The sequence below is a fragment of the Lampetra fluviatilis genome, chromosome 14 (genome assembly GCF_964198595.1).
Source record: "Lampetra fluviatilis chromosome 14, kcLamFluv1.1, whole genome shotgun sequence".
Lineage (NCBI taxonomy): Eukaryota > Metazoa > Chordata > Hyperoartia > Petromyzontiformes > Petromyzontidae > Lampetra > Lampetra fluviatilis.
Window position 1 is genome coordinate 3,827,543 of NC_136288.1, and position 23,712 is coordinate 3,851,254.

Here is a 23,712-nt window from a genome sequence, read left to right on the forward strand (position 1 = left end):
CGAGGACGGAACGGAGTCCAACGAGGTGAGCTAAAGGGAAATTGAAAACCACCCTGGAATGATAAAAAAAAATAGTCAAAAATGTCACAGACGTGACCCAAGAAATGTGTCTTGCGCACTTGCGAAGGCACCTTCGGAAGAAATGTTGGCTTCCTTGGAAGATGTGCGTTTGATTTATGCCATTGCAGCTGGAGCGTTAAGGGCCAGATTGCTCCTCTGCATGGGCTGGTTGGAACTTGATGCAACAGGGTTAAGGGCCTGCCGTTGGAACGGACGATGGTGATAATGATGATGGATGACGTTACTGGACCGTGTTGCTTTGCAAAAAAGGTGGCTCTTTTAATGCATGCTTTACATCTGAGGGGTTTGCCTCGTTAGATGTTGATTTTTTTTTTACATGTGGTGAATGTGGAGGATGCCGATGGAAAATCTGAAACAAATAAATGCCAAAATAGTAATATTGTTTATATTTTATGAAAAGTGGTTGGGTTAATTTAATGTTTGAAACAACTTTGTTTTGCAATGTTTTACGATCATGCGGTGAATTACTTGGCGGGAAATGTACTTTACTATAAAAATTGTTTTAATAAGGAAAGCCTTAATTTACACTTGATTTAAATTATGCATATTCCCAAAACCAGATCATGCAGTAAAGACTTCTATATCGTGGCCAAATAAGTTGTTTTCATATTCATTTATTAGGCTGACAATGAATAATGCTTTGCAATAAACGGATCCAAGAAATATACCAACAATATTTTGTTTCAACCAAATTTCCTGAATAGCTACTTTTTATAGGTGAACATTATAGATTTATACGAGATATATTTACCAAACTTTTTACAACCGTTTTGCCAAATTCATTTGGTCCAAGCTGCCAAAGGGGAAAACGCGTCAGAGTTCGACCACAGCAGAGATGTAACTATGACGTCAGTGCAGGAGCGAGGTGGACGATGGGTGGACGATGGCTGCACTGAGCCTTGACGGATGACGATGGCAAGGGGAAGCCTTCGTGAGGAGGCCTTCAAATGTTACATTGCTTTTATAGCTTTATTTTGGTGATTTTGAAAACGTTTTAGTTTAGCCATATTTGTTGTAGTATGGAGTTAGACTGATGGCTTTAATCTAAGTTGTCATGTGGTTGCTGTTGTTGTTTGACTTGCATCCCACTGGGATTTTTGCACACAACATTGATATACGGTGCTTTTTCTGGAAGACTTTTTCCTGGATTTTTCTGTTTGTGCGTAGTCACTTTAAGATGTTTCTTGTTCATGTTTTTGTTTGTCGTGGTTGCACCCGATTCAAGAGCCGAATGGCTCACATGGCTATACCAAATAAATGAAACTGAAAACTGAAATAAACCACCTTTAGTGAAAATCTACATTGCTGTAATTATTCTCATAGGAATCCAGGGGGATGTTTCACGTTTTTTTTATTGCGATCGACCACTGGTTACCTTTTTGGCTACTTAATATAAAAGTAATCTCCAACAAGTTTAAATTATTCAAAATATATATATTGGAAGGGACAAGTCGGCAATGCAGCAGAATATATATAGGGCAATTATATAAAGCAGATTGGGATGAAAATAATGAAATTGGGGTGATAAGGAGCAGGATGTAGTTCATTATGAAAACAGAATTTGACGAAGAAAAATGCTTCATCAAGCTTTAAGAAGAAAATATTCCTCATAAGCAGCCATCCATAATTCACTATGTAACACGATTTTTTTGTTCTGTTCTAATTACTTATGCCTCAAAAGTATAGAAAATGACTATTATTCCCCACAAACTTTGCTTTTGTGACCAGGACATTACGTGAAGGAATTACACAAATGCACACCACGTTTTCTCATTGAAAATAGGTGCATTTCAAAATATCACTGTTATGGTCACAAAAGCAAAGTTTTTGTGGAATAATAGCCATTTTCTGTACTTTTGAGGCATAAGCAATTCGGAAATAACACTTACTAACCCAGGAACAAAACACACATTTTATTACACTGTATAATCTATCCACTGCCGGATGACGGCATCACTCACGTCATTCCTCAGTCTTGCGACGCCACAGTTGATGTACACGCGAGTGGATCTCATTGCTCCTCCTCGACGAGTGACGTCATCTCGTGCCGCGCTGCTTCCTGTGACAGCCGCATCGTCATTACCCCAGACCCGTCGCCGCCATCCCCGTCAAGCCGGGAGTCTCGCCCAAGCCCACTTTTCTTAAGTGGTCCATAGTCATGATAATTGTTTTATTACCCTTTTATCTGGCAACAAAACTGACACCTTTTTTTTTACGAGGAGTCATGTTTGCATAGACCACAATGCCTTTTGGCGTCATCTGGTCCAACACCATGTGAGACTAGGCTCTAAGAAAAGCTGTCTCGGGTGTGGACCAATCAACTTCAAGGACAGTGCATACATTATCAGAGTTATGTTTTTTGTTTGCATTATGACTGCAGGTATTGTGGTCAATGCAAACATGACTCCTCGTAAAAAAGGTGTCAGTTTTGTTGCCAGATAAAAGGGTAATAAACCAATTATCATAATTTTTACTGGCAAATGAGGTACCAATGGTGGTCCATAGTCCTCCAGTTTGCATTTGTTCTCAGATCCACGTGGTCTCCTTTCTCATCTCGGTGCAATTTCCAGCGTGCGTGTTATGTATTTTCCACGTCATGTTCCACTTTGTCCGTGTATGTTTCAAAATACGCACGTTACAGCAGGTAACATGCCAATGTACGTTGCGCTTCAGAATCTAATTTATTTTCTAAAAGCATCCCAACAAGCTCTTTCTGTCCACTTGTTAAGTCCACACTTAATATTTGTTCCCCAGATATGCGCATTCCATTTGCGTCCTTCACGCTAGCATTCCCTTTTGTTGTACATATTTTGTGGCTTCCGATGCAGTGACGAACTGCAATTGCATTCCACGGTCGCCAGCAGTTGAAACGGTGCCCTACGAGAGCGTGGTGCAACATTCCCAGGTAGCAGTCTTCACGATACCACACTGCCCATTGCGGTGAAGTATGGTCACACTATTCAACACCCCCACCCTCCCCCATAGCGACCGCAACGTCAGCGAGACAGGCTCCAACCTCGTAGCCGCATTGCAGGCCGTGTCTTGGTAATCCTGATTAAATGCCGGGGTTCATTCATTCAGCGTGTGCCTAATCTCAGAGGCGTGCGATATTGTCCTTGGTGGCCATATGTATGGATAACTTCTTTTGCACCGTACGTAACCAACCGTGCTAATCCGAAGTGCGGGGGAAGAACAACAAAATGAACACACAAAAAAACAGTTCTAAAGAAATGAGCTTTCAATCTAGATTTAAAAGTGCATAGCTTCAGTGGCTTCCTAATATCGGAAGGAAGAGCGTTCCAGACGGCCACAGAAGCGCATCTGAAAGTGCACGAAGCATTCACCGCCTTTGTTTGACGGTTATCCAAAAGCCGCTGCGAGGCTGACCAGAGACCGCGTGATGATTTATGCTCCTTGACGAGATCAGCAAGGTGTTGGTGGTTCATAATATGTAGATACTGAGGTCAAGTCACCGAACACTTTAAAAAATTAACCCGTAAAAACAAAGTTTTTCACTATAAATCCTTTATATGCGTGGCATCGGTTTTATTTTATTATTCATTTCTGTTTTTCTTGAGTAAGAGTTTCATTTTTATCACATTGGTATTTTAAATAAAATATGAAAAAAAATTTTTCCTAAAAAGTGGAAAATTCTGGAAATTTTTGTGTGCAAAATGTCAGCTCGATTGGATCACGGGAAGTGGGTTAAAAAACGAGCGAAAGATTTGCACGGTCGTAAGCGCGCAAGCAAGCAAGCAAGTGAACTTAATATAAAGGATTTTAAAATGCCGTCCAAGATTTCAAACACAATTCATAATGGAGAGTTCTTGTTTCAGGTTGAGAATCCTCACTGAAAGCGTTTTAAAACCCCACCGGGAAGGCAGCGAACGGCGAAGTCCACGCAAATATGTTTTCAAAAATAGATCAAATGCCTTGGTGAACAAACGGTGTGAGTGATATAAAAGTAGACGCTTGTTCGAAAACCATCCGATGCCAATGAGTTGTTGTGCCCACCAACGTTTATTTCATAGCTCGTCATCTTCCAGTGGAGTTGTAAATCTCTCGCGCCACACTGTAGACTTTTACAATCTCAAACAGGCAAATGCCACATTATAATTTGTGTTCAATAGCCTGACCGCCATTTCGCGAGTGTCTGATAGATTGACCTCACTGATTTGACAGAGCTGTTGAATGATTGCTTGGACACTAGTTGAAGCAGGAGGCTGCCACTCGCGGTGAAAGGCTGGATCTGTTACTTATCCATGAAAACCAAATTCCCCATAGGGTCACTCCAGGTTGCTTTGCCCTTCATCGACATTGCTCGTCCCAACATATGTTATGCAATGCTTACACTAGCTCCGTCATTTATGTATGGTGTCTACCCATCTGGGTTTGTCTGGGAATTGGCATTAGTGTTTCACGTGGCTGGAATTGATGAGCATTACGATCTTGTAGCGGTACTGTGCTGAACTTCATCGAAGTATGAGACCTAGGCCGACTTGAGACAAGAGGTCCGGGTTTGCCCTGTGAAAGAGGTGGCAACCCGAGACATTGACCTGTCCAGCAGATTCCCTCCTTCCCCCCACTGTTGCATGGTGGCACTTTCAACAAATGCTTCAGAAGCGAAACACGTTAAGCAGCGATGCAAATTTACGAAGATATTTACAAAGGTGGACTCACGTCTTAGGAGACTAATGATCGTTGCGACATCGGCACCTGGATGGCCGTGGCAAACAAACACCTCATGGATGACTCGAACGTGGAAGAGTCGGGCTTCTCTCTGTCTCTCTCGACAACTGTGGACCCCGACTCGAACGCAGCTCCACACGTGGAAGATCAAAGAATCGCCAAACTGCCACTGAGGTGAAGTCTCATCAATCAAACACCACATCAGAATATCACAATAGGTTTTACCCTTTCTGGAAATAAAACAGTTGTGTCAAGATGTTCAAACGCCAAACAGAAACCTTGTGAAAGGAATCATGTCCGCACTAACCACACATATCCGTGGTGAACACACAGACACGGCTCTGGTAGTAGATGATGCATTGCCTTTGAAACCGACTGGTCCACAACCAGAGACAGCCTTCTTTAGGGCCTAGTCTCAACCAGTGTTAGACCAGAGGACGCCAAAAGGCGAACAGCACAAAGACATTCTAGATTTGAAGCTTTCGTGACTGCAAGGATTCATATTCTTAGGTTTTTTCGGTAAAGTCACGTAGGTAAAACATTAAAATTAATAAAAGTAAAATAAAATTAAAAATAAAAATCACGACGTTTCGGAGGCAACACAAGCTTCCGTCTTCAGGTGGAACCGTCACAGCCACGACAGCTGTATCAAGTAAATGAGAGATTTCAGGAGCTACCACTCCGTTTATATAATGGTTGGAGAGGGGGGTGGGGGAAGCGGCAAGTACAGCACACTTTTTATTCATATGGTAAGGTGAGGCTTAAGAGGGTGAGCCTTTTTTAAAAAGACAATGCCACTTTGAGGGCATTCATAGACCAGGGTCTCGGCGGCGACGCTGTGATACACACAGCGTGACGGACTCCTTGGATTGGTTTGGGGAACTTAGCATTCAGACATATACCACGTTTCAGAACTCTTGCTCTTCCCTACCGCCACACGAAAGAATAAGAATGATCGGTGCTCACGTAATCACCAACAGCGGAGGGCAAGAACCAGCAGCGTCATCATCATCATCCGTGGTGCATGAACACCACCGCCGTCGGCTCTCTCTCTCACCTCTGCTTCAAAGCTGCTCCCTCGTATACACGCCTCGATGGGCGTAGGGCCACATTCAATAACTCAATCAGTTGGGTGATTTCACATCTCATAAATCAATTGAACAATGAACCACGGGAGGCTCAAGTGGTCACATACCCCCCCCCCCCACCGTGACTGAGTGTACGCACCTTCCCCAACCTAACTCAGCCTCTGTGCTCACCACATGATAAGGTTGATTATATCACCTCGTGATAAAGTTAAAGCTTAGTGTATAAGCAACACAACAGTCGAGGTTGCTGTGCTGTCCTCTGCCGACAATGTAATTCAACAGCAGCCGGGCGGTGGTGGCTCAGCACGCGTGTCACCCAGCACCGTGGAGGCGGGGGTTGGTGGACCGCACAAATGTTGCGAAACTTCCTTTCCGTGGGCGCGGAAGGTGGCTCGCATGGACGAGGCGGTACAACAAACACGTGGAGTCCATCTGATTCGTCGATTTGGGATAGAGTGTTGCCCTCTTTCGAGCGTGGGTTTTTCCCGGTTGCTTTGACTTGTTCCCGAATGTTAACCCTCATTAATTGGCTGATAACATCTTAATAAATAGAGGATTGCGGAGCTTGGGAAATTGTTGGCGCCGGCTTACCGCGTGGGTGCCTTCCTGCTTGTCTGTGATTGCTCGCGTCTGAGTCGCTCTCTCTTTTTGGAGAGTGAGTCAGCACTCTGCGTGTCATCATGGTTATATGACGCCTGTTTTATGTGTGATGGTGGCCCATTCAAGCACTGTCTCGGCTCAAACCTGCTTAGCCTCCCCAGAACTGATGAGGCTGGGTGCATTTCAGGCGATTCGGTCCTCACAGAGAGGTGAAGAGCCCATTGACAGACAGCAGTACTCGCACAACAACAATTTGTACCTCCAAGACGTTTGATACTGGTAGGAACCACCTAGTTCCACCAGCCCACAGGGGATTATTGTGTCCGTCCGTCCGTCGTGCATCCAAAAATGGGAGGGGTGGGGCTGGGTGGAGAGGGTGAGGAGGGTGGGGAGGGGCTGGGTGGGGAGGGTGGGGCTGGGTGGGGGGTGGGAGGGGTGGGGCTGGGTGGGGAGGGGCTGGTCACCCCGTGGTGCCCATATAAATCTCAACGTTTAACCTACTCACGCCGGCTTGTGCCCGTCCTCAAAGTCGGGCATATTTGCGGAATACACCACGCCGCCGTTGACCCTGGCCATTGACCGAGCAACCCAACGTTCCTACCAGCTCCCTCCGCAGAAATGTGTTTAAATGCGTGTGCCATCATATCTGACTTGAATACGTGCTTAACTTGCTAATCCTTTAATACATTTTCTTTTACATTTTCTAAACTAAACACACCTTGACCCTGACCAAGTTTAACAAATCTTCATCTCAATGTATTGTAATGCAAAATAAACATGATCGTGGTCGCGTAAAATAACACATTAAGTGTTGAAACAAAATATCAGATGTTCATGTAATAAAAAGGCATGGGATCTACTTTCTGTGCTGCTTGCCGGCACTGCTGCTGCTCCTCTGGGCGAGTGTCTCGCCTCCACCGACATCGGTGTGATTCATCAACCCCACCTCCTAAATGCTTCATCACAGGTGTGCGCCACTACACATGTACACGTCACAATCAGCCACGACCTATCCACTGCTGGATGAAGGCCAATTCTCTCGTATTCTTACCGCGCGACAATCAGGCTATCACCCAACCACGGGCTGATTTCACTGCTCCATCTCTGCTGCTCCCTCTTTGGGCTGCTACTGCGCCGTTATTCTCAGCCCTTGGCCAGCATCCCTTCCCGTGATGTGTTCTGCCCAAGGCCACGGACTTCTTTTAACGGTCAATGTGATGTCTATATGCACGCGTTCTCTACTCCACGGGCATCCCTTCTTATCTCTCAAGTAAAATTCCAGGCATAGCACATCTTCACGCTTCTTTGTGCCCTGCTCAGCTTTGTGTTGCATTGCCCATTGTTCCGCTCCATATGTCATAACAGATGCACATGAGGCTCACGTACAAGGTAAAGGTGCAGTCCTGCAATTGTTTGCTGTCACCGCTGCTGGCAGAAGAACCTCCATAATATGAGCTCTGGAGAGTCCCCTCTACGAGAGGGCCCCGCGGTGGTGAGATGTTAACTACCTCACCTGGTATACAGGAGATCATGGGGTCGATCCCGACTCTGACGCCTGTTGTATATTTGGAGTTGGCGTGTCTTTCTCTCTCTCCCCGTGGTCGCGTGGGATTTTTTCCGGTTTTCCCCTCCACATTTATAATCAACACGCGTTTAGCGTATTTGGCTGCTATACATTTCCACATAAGCCACTTCATTTGGCTATCTTTTGTGGTGAGGTCACTTCTAGAAGAGGGCCTTTCCTGGTAAAAATAATAATATATATTCAGTTTAGTATTGTGTTCCTATTCTTGCACGCGGGTCAGACGTCTCGTATAAGATAGGGAGTCATCTTCTTGGTTCTTTCGGTAAAGTCACGTAGAAGGGAAATAATACAATAATAAAAATAAAAACATCATAAAATAATTCTCACGACGTTTCGGCCACAACGCAAGCAGCCGTCCTCAGGTGAAGAACAGGTCTGTCGGGTTCTTCACCTGAGGACGGCTGTTTGCGTTGTGGCCGAAACGTTGTGAGAATTATTTGATTTCGATTTAAAGCTTTCGTGACTGCAGGGATTCATCTTCTTGGTTCTTTCGGTAAAGTCACGTAGAAGGGAAGTATTAAAATAATAATAAAAATAAAACATAAAATATAAAAATAAAACATGAAATATGTTTTATTTTTATTATTTTATTACTTCCCTTCTACGTGACTTTACCGAAAGAACGAAGAAAATTATTTGATTATTTAATTTGTATTATTTTATTATTTCCCTTCTACGTGACTTTACCGAAAGAACCAAGAAGATGAATCCCTGCAATAACGAAAGCTTTAAATCGAAAAGATGGGGAGTCTCCACACGCTGCCCCACCACACTCGACCTGCCCATCGACTAAGGGTCCACATCTTGCCTGCTCCTCCTACAGAACTCATCGACGAACGTCCGGACAATACACCACGCGACACACGGCACCAAGTGGACGTTTCATGTTTTATTAGATGCAAGTTTCAGAATCGGAGTAAAAGAGCAACGTCATGACGCATGAAATGTAGCATGGAGGGAAAAGGTGTCGGGCTAAGGGACTCTTATGCGACAGCACGGCACGATGGAGTGGGGGGGGTATGGTAGGGGGCATGGGTGGGTGGGTAAGCGGATTGGAGGCATGGCTCCGCCTATACTTATTACTGCATGCAATGGCACGCACACTCCACAACTGCCTGGTACACAGAGAGCTGTTTATTTAAATATATATATTTTTATCGTTCATTTTTTACATCAAACACGCATGCAGAAAGTTGTTACTGAGCACGTAGCCGTCACAAAGGTTGTATTCTTAATATCTGGGCCCATGGAGTCACCGACGTGGTTTGAAACAGTCCCTGGAGGCAGGGAGATTTACTTTTTGGTCCACGGTGTGGATGCCCGTTGAAGAAACTCGTGTGGTACCAACTCTCATGAAGAAGACCAGAAGAGTAAAAGTGTTGACGTCTCTGGAGATCAGACCAACTTAAATGGAAAATGCTCGCAGAATTCAATGTCCCTCTGAACATGTTTTAGTTAGTGACAAAATAAAAACAAGTTTTATATTTCACTGACAGCTATAGCCATTTCAATATTTTATAAAAACCCATGGGAGGCAGCAGTTCCCACATGCCACAGCAAATGACATTCTTTTCATCGGGACTGACAGGGTAGACCCAGGGCTAAATATTGCAGCATTTGTAACTAAAAAGTGAAGCTCAGTCACAATGCTGAAAAAGAAACTCATTTTGTCCCACAATTGTGGCACAAATCCCAGTCTCATGGAATCAAAAATCACAAGCCACTGGCCCTGAAAAAGTTGTTTCATACTCCCAGAAATTACGTTAAACTCTCTTAACCTAAACAATGAATCCCACATGGAAATAAAACGTATATTAAAAGCTCATTGGGAAGGTCTAATATGTTTTAATAAAATCATGTTCTTTTCCGCAATTGCGTGAATATAAATGAAAATGGAAGGTTTTTGTTTCGGAATTGAAAGCTTCCTGCAAATCAACATGTGGCTTCTAAACAATCTCCCACCCCCTCAAAAAAAAATCAGCACTGTTGACATGCATTTGAAATGTATTCATGGTGCTAAGATTACTGCCTGTACCTTAACACATCCGTGTCTATTTGCGGGTCGCAGTCAATGAAATGGTGAATTGAAGATGAATACAATGATGAAAAATGTTGGTTCGCACGTTGACAAATATAGGGAGTGTCCTTGAAAGATTAATAGTGGAATGCAAATTGAACTGTGGGGTCATTGGAGGTAATTAAAATAAACTGTCCACTATTTAACCACACTAGATCCCATTAAAGCACCGCTGCTTTAAGATGTTCATTTATAGGGCGCTTAAATGCCGCGGCATCTATCACATATCGCCTGACAGCAACATCTCAAATCGCACATTTCATTGCCTTCTGGCAGCCTTAGCCTTGAGAGCCCCAAGTGGCAAGTGTCTCCATGTGGCACGAGAAGTACACGAACACCCCCCGCCTGCGATTCGGGAGTCTGCCGGCAACGTGGCGATATTTTTTTGCGAGTTTCCCCCCATGTCAGTACCGTAGGCCTTCCTGCACAGAGAACATGGCACGAGCTGCAGCTGCTCTACACAATATAATGGCACGCACAGATATACATTCACGTGTACATTCACACATACACCACGCGCATGCGCATACACGTGTACGCTACGATACAAGCCTCGTATGCGTATGAAGCAGTTGCTCAATCAGGTTCTGTGCTGAATGCAGGCAGCTCCGTTAAAGAAGATTCAAAAGGCTCCAGACTCTGAATAAAAGTTCCGCGCGGCTGATTTTTAAATCCTTTATATTAAGTTCACTTGCTTGCTTGCGTGCTTACGACCGTGCAAATCTTTCGGTCGTTTTTTAACCCACTTCCCGTGATCCAATCGAACTGACATTTTGCACACAGACTCGTTGTGCGTGACAATTTATTTTCGTGAACATTTTTTTCCATTACTTTACACTTTTTAGGAATTTTTTTTTTTATATTTAATTACCAATTGCTTAATGGTGGCAGGCAATCATCTGACCCATAGGTGGCAGCCATCTCAAGCCAGAGGACGAGAGGACTCTAGCCGCCACGCATATAAAGGATTTATAGTGAAAAACTTTGTTTTTACGGGTTAATTTTTAAAGTGTGCGTACGTTTAACAATGTCAAGATATTGTTATTGTGTGCCCTAAGATAACTACGGGTCAGTGTGGCCTGCCAGTTAGCCTCGGGTGACACAATTTCCTCGACAGATGTGACTGATGCCAGTAGAGTAAACAGAACAGCACATGCAATTATTTTAACTATATCCACATGTTTATTCGTGCTGGATATGTAAAACCTGGACTGCTATATCACTGACCTGGGGTAAAGCTTGAACCATATTTTTTACGATGAAGTCTAATCGGAACAATAGCATTTATATTTGATCGAATTGAACACAATGTAAAATGGGTTACATCGACCCTTGCCAATCAATACGCTTATATTTATGAAGATAAAAAAAATCATGCTTCCCCGGGACCGACTAGGATGCAAATCCCTTCCCCATATCAGCTCTTCTCCTCCATTCAAGTGGAAATGTCGATTCAATTCAAATGCAAATATGCATTTCTAAAAATAGGTGCAGTCTATGATGGCCATTGTCAAACTCAAACTCCAATCCTCGGGAGGGATTCTGACCCATATTTGCACATCTACCAGATAACTAGAGCGCATCTGTGTGAGATTCCCTACAGCCCTGCCGTGGCAGGAAACCACTTAAAATTTACATCCACAGGCATAAAAGTTGGTTGCAGGAAACGCTTAAAATGCCTCTTTTTGTGGATAAAAGTAGTATGTGACCCCAGGTGGACACGATGGTCTGGTATTCTGCCTCCTGCAACCAGTGGCAGCTCATGACCCATTGTTTGTGGTTGAGTTTTCTATTCCTCTGACTTGGGTTTTTCCATGCTCAGGTGGTTTCGCGCAGGTGGATTAATCACCTCACTGGAATGTGCTGGCAGTCATTGGCTTCATCATTATCAGCGATTTCTCCACCTGATAGGCATACGCAGCTTCCCAGGAGAACTGGTCTGGCGGGAGCCGGTATTAATTTAAGCGTCCCCACTTGCTGCCTTTGCATTCCAATTATCAATTAGTTCACCTGCATGCGTCATCACCTGAGCACTGGAAAATCCATCGCATTAACTGACCCAGTTATGAGCCGCATTGTATGTCACTGTTTCCATCGCCATTCGTATTCCTCTTAAATGACCCCTTTCATTTTCACTCCCCCTTTAGACAACAATGATAAAAAAAAGATCACCTCATGGAAAATGTCAGAGTATACTTAATTAAGAACCACAAACGTGGAACTTTGAGGGCTGCAGACCATTCGGTGAATTGTTGCATTTGGAAGAATGTTATCCTGCTGCACATGTATGTAAATTAGGGACAATTAGGCGATTAATCAACTAACCGGTATAATCGATTACATATTTTGCGAGCGATTACTTTTGGGCCATTTAAACATGAGGGATGCCCCGACATCCTGCCTCCAGAAGGCAGGAAACCCTCTTCGAGACAAGCCAGCTTTACACAAATTTTATACCAATGATGTCACCAAGTCCCGGCCATCACCTCCCGTCCAGCGGCACACGTGGGAATCGAGGTGAGAATTCCTTGTTGCAACAATTTTGTTTTACAACTTCTCTCGCGTTATCCGATTAGCCAAGTAATTGAACCGATACTCCTGAAATCGATTACTTAAAATAATCAGATGGCCCAACTCTAACGCTAATTGAAATGCAGAACAATTGGCCAGGGCAGAACGTTGTTGCTGTACCGTCAACAGGCAAATGGTTGCTGAAGGCCAGAGCTCTCGCTATTTAAATCCAATCAAACATAACAAAAATGTTGTGGTCACGAGAACATGGGTAATTTGATCATTTGACAAAGGTTCGTGAAAAGAACAGCCTGGATTTCAAACTCTCTGTTTCTGTAACAAAACAGCTTGCAGGTTGCAACACGTGACTTGGTAACCAGGAATCGTGGAGCAGAGTGATACGTTTCTAGCTGCAAGGGCAGGTCTCGTGTTCTGGGGCTAAACACGCGTTTAGATTCTAGATTTGAAGCTTTCGTGACGGCAAGGATTCATATTCTTAGGTTTTTTTTTGTAAAGTCACGTAGGTAAAAAAAATTAAAATTAATAAAAGTAAAATAAAAATAAAATAAAAATCACGACGTTTCGGAGGCAACACAAGCTTCCGTCTTCAGGTGGAACCGTCACAGTACGATTGCTGTATCTTGATACACTGATTTAGGCTGTATCTTGATACAGCAATCGTGCTGTGACGGTTCCACCTGAAGACGGAAGCTTGTGTTGCCTCCGAAACGTCGTGATTTTTATTTTATTTTTATTTTATTAAATTTTTTTACCTACGTGACTTTACCGAAAAAAAACCTAAGAATGCGTTTAGATTATTTGGCTGCTATGAATGTTCACACAATGCCACTTTGTTGAGCTGTCATTTGCGACCAGGTCGCTTCTGAAAAAGAAGCTAATAGCTCAGTAGGGCTTTACCTAGTCAAATAAAATAAAATTACTTAGAACTTTCGTGGCTGCAGGAATTCATATTCTTTGGTTCTTTCGGCAAAGTCACGTAGATAGAAATAAAATGTATAAATATAGTAACAAATGAAATAAATAACAAAATAAGCGGTCGTCATCCGCCTGATGACGACCGCTTGTGTTGCGATGGAAACGTCGTGAGTTAAAAAAACAAATAGTTTTATTATTTTTTCTATTTTTAATAGCTTTATTTTCTATCTACGTGACTTTACCGAAAGAACCAAAGAATAAAAATAAAAGATAGTTGAATTTCATTTGTGTTTTTAGTGATTTGCTCACCTTTCCTATACTTTTTGTATTTTTGTTGTTGATCACGCGCCCCGACTGGACATCTGTGAAAAAGAAGAGCTTTACAGCTCACCGGATTCCTCCTGCAGTACAACTAAATATTCTGATGATGAGTCGATGTCCACACGGATCGCAAAGAGATGAGGCGACGTCATCATTTCCATCCCCACACGTCAACCAGCAGTAGATCAAGAGGCTACCAACAGAGGTCCGTCATGCGATGTGTTTGGGGTTGCACACACACAGCGTTGTTGTCCAGCCTGATGTCGATTTCGCTCCACGTGCCGGCAGCTTCTTCAGTTCTACTCAGTTTTCTGCTCCCATCATGCGGAGCGAAACATCAGACATCATGCCGAACAATGTGCGGTGAAGCCTGCAAACATATCGGACAGCTGCCGGTCACAGCCGCGAAGATCTACGCAGGAGAAGCTGCGACTATTCGTCACCAACGTCAGGTGAATAGCATAGGCCTCACAATCGGTCAATACAGGCTTGGATATTTTCACGCATCTGTACATCTCGACTAACGGCAAAGCAGCGTTAATGATAATTGTTTCTATTTTCATGTTTTCTGTATTGAGTGGCCACGGAACACTTTAATCTGCATAGCAGTAGTGTTAGCACAACACCAATTTCTAATAGGCATAATCGTGTAATTTCCTTAATCAGCCAATTAAATTAATTGCACAAACATCAATGCTGCAATTTTTTTTTATTCGTGCATTTGTACTGAAGTGGTTGTTTGTATTAATGACTACTGACTAATTTATGACATTTCCATCTATTACTATATTAATTCACTGAAAAAACTAAATTGGGCCCCACCAAGAGTCTTCGATATTTTTCGCCGAGCATCCATTCGGAATAATTCTAAGACGAAATTAACAATTCACCACATTTTTTGTCCACTTATTTAAAATGCTGATTGATTGCTTTTAACAAATAAAAATCACAAGGACGCTGTCACAGGGCGATACAAGTAATTGACCGTGTTTCGTTAAACAAGACCCGGTCAGTTTAGACACCCAATGTGATGAAGAAATCTCGGGGCCCAATTGACTGCACACCATCTTTGAAATGTAAGAAATACACACACGGCTCTGTCTCGTGTTTATCTGTAGACTGGCAAACATGAACAGTTGGCCCAGCCCTGAAGGTCCCCCAGTTTGTGTTTTGGACGACCTCAAAAAATCCAACCGTAATATCTCGGTGCTTTTTTGTGTGCAATGCCACACAGTGCAAGACTCATATTCTTAGGTTTTTTCGGTAAAGTCACGGAGGTAAAAAAAATTAAAATTAAAAAAGTAAAATAAAAATAAAATAAAAAGCACGATGTGCTGTGACGGTTCCACCTGAAGACGGAAGCTTGTGTTGCCTCCGAAACGTCGTGATTTTTTTTATTTTATTACTTTTACATTTGTTTTACCTACCTGACTTGAATAGGAATCCTTGCAGTCACGAAAGCTTCAAATCTAGAATTAAGTGCAAGACTCGCCGCGTTCAATAAAACGCACCGACGCTAAACAATATTCAGGCTGCGCTGCATTGCAGGAATAGTCCACAAGTCGGGTACATTTTGACGATCGTAGGCGAATCAAGCCAAGTGCTGATTTAACAAAACACGGGCGCGCTGGCTCGCCTTGTTCGCTGCTCCTCAATGATCGGGGCTCAACGACTGAGCAGTGCCCACGTGTTACCGACAACGAGTCTGCAAGTAAAACGATCACGTTACAACGCAATAAAAACACGACGGTCTACATCCTTCGCCCCCATTCCGAGTAAACGACAAATATGTTTTCAGAACCTTAATGAGCATGTTTTGCTGTCATCGTGTTTGGAGATGTATCTCTGTTGCGCAATTACGCCACAGCGGATGCAAGCGAACAGCAGCCGAATTTTGTGTCAACAGGCCAGTGATGTGTTGTTTGGCAGCACAGTGTGCAATATGCTGTGGTTATTGTTGTTGTTATCTCATCATTGCACACACACTGCTTTTGTTTTCCAGTTGATGAGAACTCTCAGTGGCTGCAGTGGACGCTAGTTTGCGTGTCTCATTTTATTGCACTTTTAAATATCTCATTGTTATAACATTACTTACGTACATGCATTTCTAAGTACGGGCAGTCCATATTTATATATAAAAACACACGGAGAAAGCACTACATCTAACAGTTCAACACAGCTTTGACACCATCCCCCCCACCATAATCTGTAAATTGTAATAATCACAATCGTGTTATACAAGGGAATCCGTCCCTGCACACAACACACACAACATACACGCAGTATGCCGGGAGGTTACATAATGACTATTTAGATCTATAAAATGTTATAGCGTGGTTGAAACGCGTTTATCAAACACATACGCGTGTGTGTGTTCAGTGCAGCACAACAAAGCCAATTCTAAAATAAAAATCGTCACCAAGCAATAATAATATATATTCAGATCGCTACAAAAAAGGCTCACCACTTTAAATTGTGGCTCATAATTACATTTTATAATTGAAAAACTGCGAATTAGGTCACGGTATTAATAATAATTATAATCCGTATTTGGAAAACATCATACTAATAACAATAAAAAAAATAACGACAACAGCAATTATAATAAAAAAACTCAACATCTTCCACAATGGCATTAGTAATAATACATTGAGGAATAACAATATTACATTCGGCAAAAAAATGAATAATAACATCGATACCAACTACAACACCCCCCTCCCCCCACGAGAAAGAGCAACAATAAATACGACGACAGCAACACTGACATTGATAATAAACATAATTACAAGAGTTTGTAATGCGATAAAACCCCACAACCTCCGCCACTGTGGCCGACCACGGGAATAGGGCTCGGTGAAGAAGTACTTCGACTCGAAACAACACCGCGGCCACGATTAATCTCCTCCCCTAGATTTGAAGCTTTCGTGACTGCAAGGATTCATATTCTTGCGTTTTTTCGCTAAAGTCACGTAGGTAAAAAATTAAAATTAATAAAAGTAAAATAAAAATAAAATAAAAATCACGACGTTTCGGAGGACGGAAGCTTGTGTTGCCTCCGAAACGTCGTGATTTTTATTTTATTTTTTATTTTACTTTTATTAATTTAAATTTTTTACCTACGTGACTTTACCGAAAGAACCCAAGAATATAAATCTCCTCCCCGCCTTTACGCAAGACCGCTCGCTACTCCCCCTGTGAGGAGTGAGCCCGACACGTTTCGCGTCCGTGACACGCACGAAGCGCGGAACGAGTGCCAGCCACCGCTAATTTGATTGATGTCCTGAATTTGAAAACCCAGGTGAAAGCCCCTTTGAGATGAGGGCGCATGATTTGCAGCTGTCCGCGACTTGGGCCTGGGCTGCCAAGACTTACAGAAGCCACCAACGTCACACAGGCCCCTTTAGCTCTTTTTACTTGAACGGAATTTCTCGTCCGTTATTTAATCAGCCGAGTGTAAATTTAGTTTAAAAAATGCTTCTGCAATGGACATCTGGCTACTTACAGTTACGGTTCAATTGCCGTTTTTTCCTCTTGGCACAAATAATACAATTTAAAATATTGCTTACAATTAATTATAACCAATATATTAAAAACGGGGCATCCATATTTCTCAGCTGTAAATGATAAGCATCTGTGTTTACACAAGAATGTTCACGGTAGCCAAGCAGCCCAGGGGAAACGGAGGGATTTTTTAACGATGCTATATTAATTATTCCACTAAATAAAAAAACTGTATTTGCCTCAGATTGAAACGCAAAAAGCGGGTTTCTTGTTTACTCGTGCTGCGATTAAACCATCGAAATTTTAGAAGAGTAGCAATAATAGCTCCGATGTAGAGCAAACTACGAATCTGAGCCAAGATGCATGCAATGCATTCTCTTCCAGGGTCTCGATTTTTATTTCTTTCCACCATTCGACCGGCTTGGCGAACGCACAAAGATGCACGTTATAGCGAGTGCCCGATGGAGGCCGATATGGCCCTGCCGTCTGCTCTGCCTCGTACCTCAACCGCACGCTCCTACACGACTGCTTGACGTGCACGCCACCGCAGTCAGGCAGGGAACCACCCACCACCCACCATCCACCACCCATCACCAACCACCATCCACCACCCACCCATGACCATTCACCACCCACCATCCACCCATCACCAACCACCATCCATCACCCACCCAGCACCATTCACCACCCACCACCCATCACCCACCCATCACCACCCACCATCCACCACCCACGCCAATGTTCCTCCTCATGCACTCTCACCCGGGCCAGGCAAAGTCTAAATTCTGCAGATGAACGTGGACTGCGCGCCTGGGATTCTAACCCTCACCACCGCTGCCCACCACCGAGTACGATAAACGCCACGTAACCGATTCACAATCGTGAGGTGGCTCCGTGGTTCGACGACGTGGTAATGCCATCATCGATGTAAGGAGGATTTAGCCCGCAGTGCTAGAGTAGCAGACAACATATCCGGGCAGCAAAGCGCAATTAAACCAGGCGTTTCAGCCGTAGCAAGTTGATGATCACAGCGCGGTCACGGACGACTGCATTCATATAAAAAAAACATTCTGATAAATTTGGTCAAACACAGCTCTGAGGATTTAAGTAGCAGACACAAAGTTACTCATCTGCACGGCTGGAAGCAGCTCAGTCGTCTGGCACGGATAATTCAGTCAATAATAAAACCTATTGGATATGCTCATGATTCATACATTAGTTTTCCAAATCGAGCACAATTCACTCACTCACTGCCTACAATCTGTTGCGTGTGTTTGTACAGCAGAGGGGCCACAGGCGCTGAGCTAAGATGCCATGTACACATACGCAGTGGTTCACTGGCTCTGTTACGCGTGTGCATGGTTCAATATTTCTCAGGGTTCGTGTAAATAAGTCACGTGTGTCTTGCTCACCCGAGTGCCATTCTTCAAAGAAATCCTGAACCGCATGCGCGTTTCACTGATCACTTCCGAATGTTTGCAGTGAAGAATAATTTTGAAATTGGAGTGTATCAGCGCAGTGTAAAATAGTGTCGAATATACCGACAAGTGTAAGCCACTGGAGAGACAGCTGCTGCCATAGGAGAGATTGTCCAGTCACTTGGTCTCTTCCCAGTGCATGACCGACAGTGACATCGTGAAAGGAATAAAGAGGTTGATCCACTTCCGATATTTAGCCTTTATCCAGGTTTAAGCTTGCTGAAACGAGACAAAATGTCTGCCAAGGGAGTCCTGTTTTATATACTGTGTATATACACATACATTTACAGACATGTGAACGTTGGTGTTTAATGCGGTATTCCAGTATTCGGTATCATATTTTACGTGTGTGAAGATATTACAACAAAATAAAATGCGAGCGCAACGCGCCTCTTGTGTCCGTTACAACCTGCATTGGCAAAACAGGCCACAGACTGTCGGCCCTAGGGCAATGTAAACATTAATTGGGCAGAACCCGATGAGTGATTTTCATTCTAAAGCCACAATCGTTTTCTCTCCCCCCCCCCCCCCCTCGATGTCTGAACCAAGCATGTGGCACTTGCGTTGACCGGCCATGCCCGTGTCATTTTCCCAGAGTCCCTTGCAGTATATGAATCCTTTCGGCCAGTTTCAGCATCATGCGTTAAAAGGCAGTTTTATGTTGCGTGGTTAATGTGGGCAAGGGCTAACTGGTTGGAGATGGCTGGCGCTCGTGAAATTCAGAGGCAAAATCTCCCAATATCCGCTGTCTGGCTGTGTTTTTATCTCCGAGAGCCGGGGAACGGTATTTTGATATTAGATCCACTTAACTTCCCACTGCATCTTGCACAGGAGACACAACCGGTTGCCCTCCTGCCGCACGGAACAGAACATGAACTCGCCGTGCGTGGCTCTGACGGGGGAAATGAGCCACGCACCGCACAGCCAAGTAAACAAAACCTGCTGTGACCTCAAACAGGTTTAGGCGATGCGCGCCAAATTGAAAGATAGTTAGGGGTGCATGCGAGCAGAGTATACTGGCCTGACACGCTTGTCTATGAGAACGCCAAATGAGGTCCCTCTATCATCCTCTCTATGTAGCTGCTTTCTAAACCTCCCCCGTGGCACCTCTACGAGTCTTCACTCTGATTCTCATCAATAATATTTCTCCCCGAACCATTTCATCTCAAGCCTCAATCATCTCAGCGCGAAAAACTTAACCCGGCATGAAAACGTCTCGGCGAAACACCGCAACGAGAGGCACACGCGCTTCGAATCCGCCCCAGTGCAGAAAGCCCATGGCACATGTTCTATAAAAAAAGAAAGATATAATTTCCGAGCAAGTATGTTACTGCTGCCTATTTTACTGTGGTACGTAAACAGCATCGCGGGCGTTGCGGCGGAGGAAGAGGGGCAGCCCACTCTAAATGTAAAGTGGAATGTGCCAGCTGTTGCTGGCCCCTGACGGATGTGTTCCATTACGCGTGCAGGAGAGGATCCGTGCTCGGAAACTCCCTCGGTTGCAGGTGCTTTCCGTGCACCGGTCGAGATGTCGCCAAAGCGGACGCTCAAGGCGCATTAGTGGCTGCTCGGAGGAGAACCCCCCCCCCCCCAGCCAGCCACCCAGCCACCCCTCCGCCGGCCCCCATCAAGAATTCATGATGCATGCTCCCGTCCGAGCAAAGCCACGCGCGCATCCCGTGGAATTAAAAATACAATACTGCTTTAAAATAGAATAGCCTCGCCACGTTGGCGATTACGAGCGCAGTGATGTCGATGATGGCGGCGATGGCCCAAACAGTCAGCAATCTAGCACTTCCATAATAGAGTTTTTTTGGGGTTAGATCGCGTATAAATATATAAATGTGTCGTTGAAACCCGCCACCACCCGACACGGCCAACTAGTAAGGGTTGTCACGTAAACAGAACGTGGCCAATTCGTCACTAGTACAGCACTAGTGTATAGTGTAGTGTATAGTGTAGTGTATAGTGTAGTGTATAGTGTAGTGTATAGTAGTGTAATGTATAGTAGTGTAGTGTATAGCAGTGTAATGTATAGTAGTGTAGTGTATAGTGTAGTGTACTAGTACAGCACTAATGTATATTGTAGTGTATAGTGTAGTGTAGTGTACTAGTACAGCACACCGCTGTGTTAGAGAGCCAAGCCATGACATTTAGAATCTGAGTACGACGTTTCGCCAGTAATTACAACCAGCTTCATCAGGCGGCAGCCAGATTTGTGGAGAAGTCCACCTGTTTCGTTCCTTATATAGAGGCGTAGATGTGTGTGCTGTACCAATGACGAATTGGCTTGTTCTGTTTACGTGACAAGCCTTACTAGTTGGCTGTGGCGGGTGGTGGCGGGTTTTTAACGACACATTTATATATTTACGCGATCTAACCCAAAAACATCTCGTGGATGATATTGGTCGCGAAAGCCTACTACGTGTTAAATCTAGCACTTGACGATAAGCAATACAAATGGATGCGGACTGGACGCCCTCGACAAGGCAGCTCAGTTACACTGCAGGACTGAAGGTCTCAATCACAGGACGTAGTCAGCTCTTCTGATACGCCGGATTACAATCACAGGCTCCCATCAACATTCAAGCAGCCTTTCGACCATAGCGAGTCTGACAGTCTCAGTGCGGCCACCGATGACTTCGCATATAAAGCCAATTTCGGTGTTACAAAAGAAATTGGAACAAAACATACCTCGAAGGTAAATACAGGTGTATTCATAGCTGTAAAGCTCATCACACCTGCCACCGACGATAAACACCGCAGCAGAGCAACGTGGAACACGAGCACAAGAAACGTGTAGACGGCCCAGGGCAAACCGCAGTGGTGGAGTCACGCCCGTTCTGCTCCAAGACTTAGGGCTGTCCGGACCGGGGCGGACAGCCAGCGGGACACACGCGCAACCTCCGGGAGCCTGAAGGAAGGGCCTCTCTCTCTGCCGACACAGGGAACGCTGCGCGCTTGTGTGCCCACGCATCCTACGCGTGCCCACGCCAGCAGCCGTGAGTGCGCGCGGTGTGAAACCCACTTCTGCCGGCTCCACGACAATTTGCGACATCAGCCCCAGCGTCTTCAAGGAATTGCCGTTTCTTTTGGGGTTTCTAAATCGGATGTTCTGTCCGTTGCTCCGCTACTTTAAAGTATCTGCTCATGTTAGCTCTCCGCCACTGATTAAATCCCAGTCGTGCTATCGGGGTCATGGCTCGAGATGACGACCTGTCTTTTCTGAACCCCTTCAATCAGCGGAGGCTCGCGCGGCGCCGATCATCCCAGAGAGCTAAGGGCTAAGCCAAGCTAAGCGATGGTAATTTTGTAAACTTGTTTGGAGAGCGGGTTAAAGTCATTAATTCATTACACTTGGGAGAGAGCCCATTAAGTATTATCATCTTGAGCCGTAATTTATCCAAGTCATCACAATCCGTCACGGTCTTGCAATGCAACTATCCATCTTGAGCATCTGCATGAGCTGATCTGATCAGTACGTTTTCACAGCAGTCGCCATCTCGGGCATCTTCCTACCTTTGGCTGCCACTCCATCATCAGTCTCAACCAATAATAGATGTTTGTTGGGATAGATCGCGTAAATATAAATGTGTTGTTAAACCCGCCATCACCCGAAACAGCCAATTAGTAAGGTTTGTCACGTAAACAGAACATGGCAATTTGTTTGCTAGTACAGCACACCGGTGTGTTGGAGAGTAAACTCATAGCATTTACAATCTGAGTACGACCTCTCAATCCATCGGACCATCAATCCGTCTCACAATGCATCCCGCACAAGACCACTTTTTTGTCTTAACAGTCAATATGATTCCTCCAGTTAAGTTGAACCCAGGATTTCAGCATTGCTGGCTCATTGCTCCGACACGGCCATTATGAGTCGCGTGAACCACTCAGCCGATGGCACTTTTCAATTTTTTTTCTAACGAGCGCTCCATGATATTTTTTATTGCCGTTTAACGCTCTTTACTTTCTCAATGTCGAAGGAATCACGCAGCAATTATGCTGGAAAACAATAAAAGGAAATGAAAAAATCCCAAATCAGAGCCACAAATAATTGCAGCCATACATTTCCACGCCGGCTAACGATGCGAGACCCTTCTCAATCCGGGTATTCTGGTGATACGGTCTTTACACTTTTACACTGGGCTAATTTTCAGGGCTCCTAATTGTTCACAATGACGAATAAACAAAACGGATTGCATTAGGAGCCAGGCCGCCCACCATCGACAGCGCAGGGAGTCGGTGGAGAGAGGCGACATCACCGTGAGTACGTGCAGGGGGCGACGGTAACGTTTGCAGATAAATGACTTGAAAATCTTCCGCGAGACAGAGCCAGCAGCGTTTGCCTGCGCCTGCCTGTGCGGCTGCTCGAACCGTGAAAGCGACTAAACATCCCGCGACTCTTTCACGGGGTTCACCTTGACAATCGGCCACGGAACGCCGCGCAACTTTACGCTGCCCACTGCGCTGAAGGGGCCGAGGCACACGGTCACCCGTACCGCGACTGCGAGTTGATGATGTGCCCTCAAAGGGCAACGGAAAAATAACACGACGGTGTTTCGGAGGACTTGGGATTGAAATGCGATGAACTCGGGGCGGGGGGGGTGTGAAAGGGATCACGGTGGAAGTTTCTTGGATGGTGGAAGGAGGACATGCTCGTTGCAGAGACACCGACGATGGTGTCTCTGCAACGAGTCTCATGTGGCTGGAACTAAACTAAATTAGAATTTGGTCTCCCTGTGTCGCCTGGTGGGTGCTTGAGCATTTCACCAGAAGCAAATTAAAACCCCGTTTCTGTGTGGTCGATATGTAATTGATAGAACATTTCCTAAGTGCTCA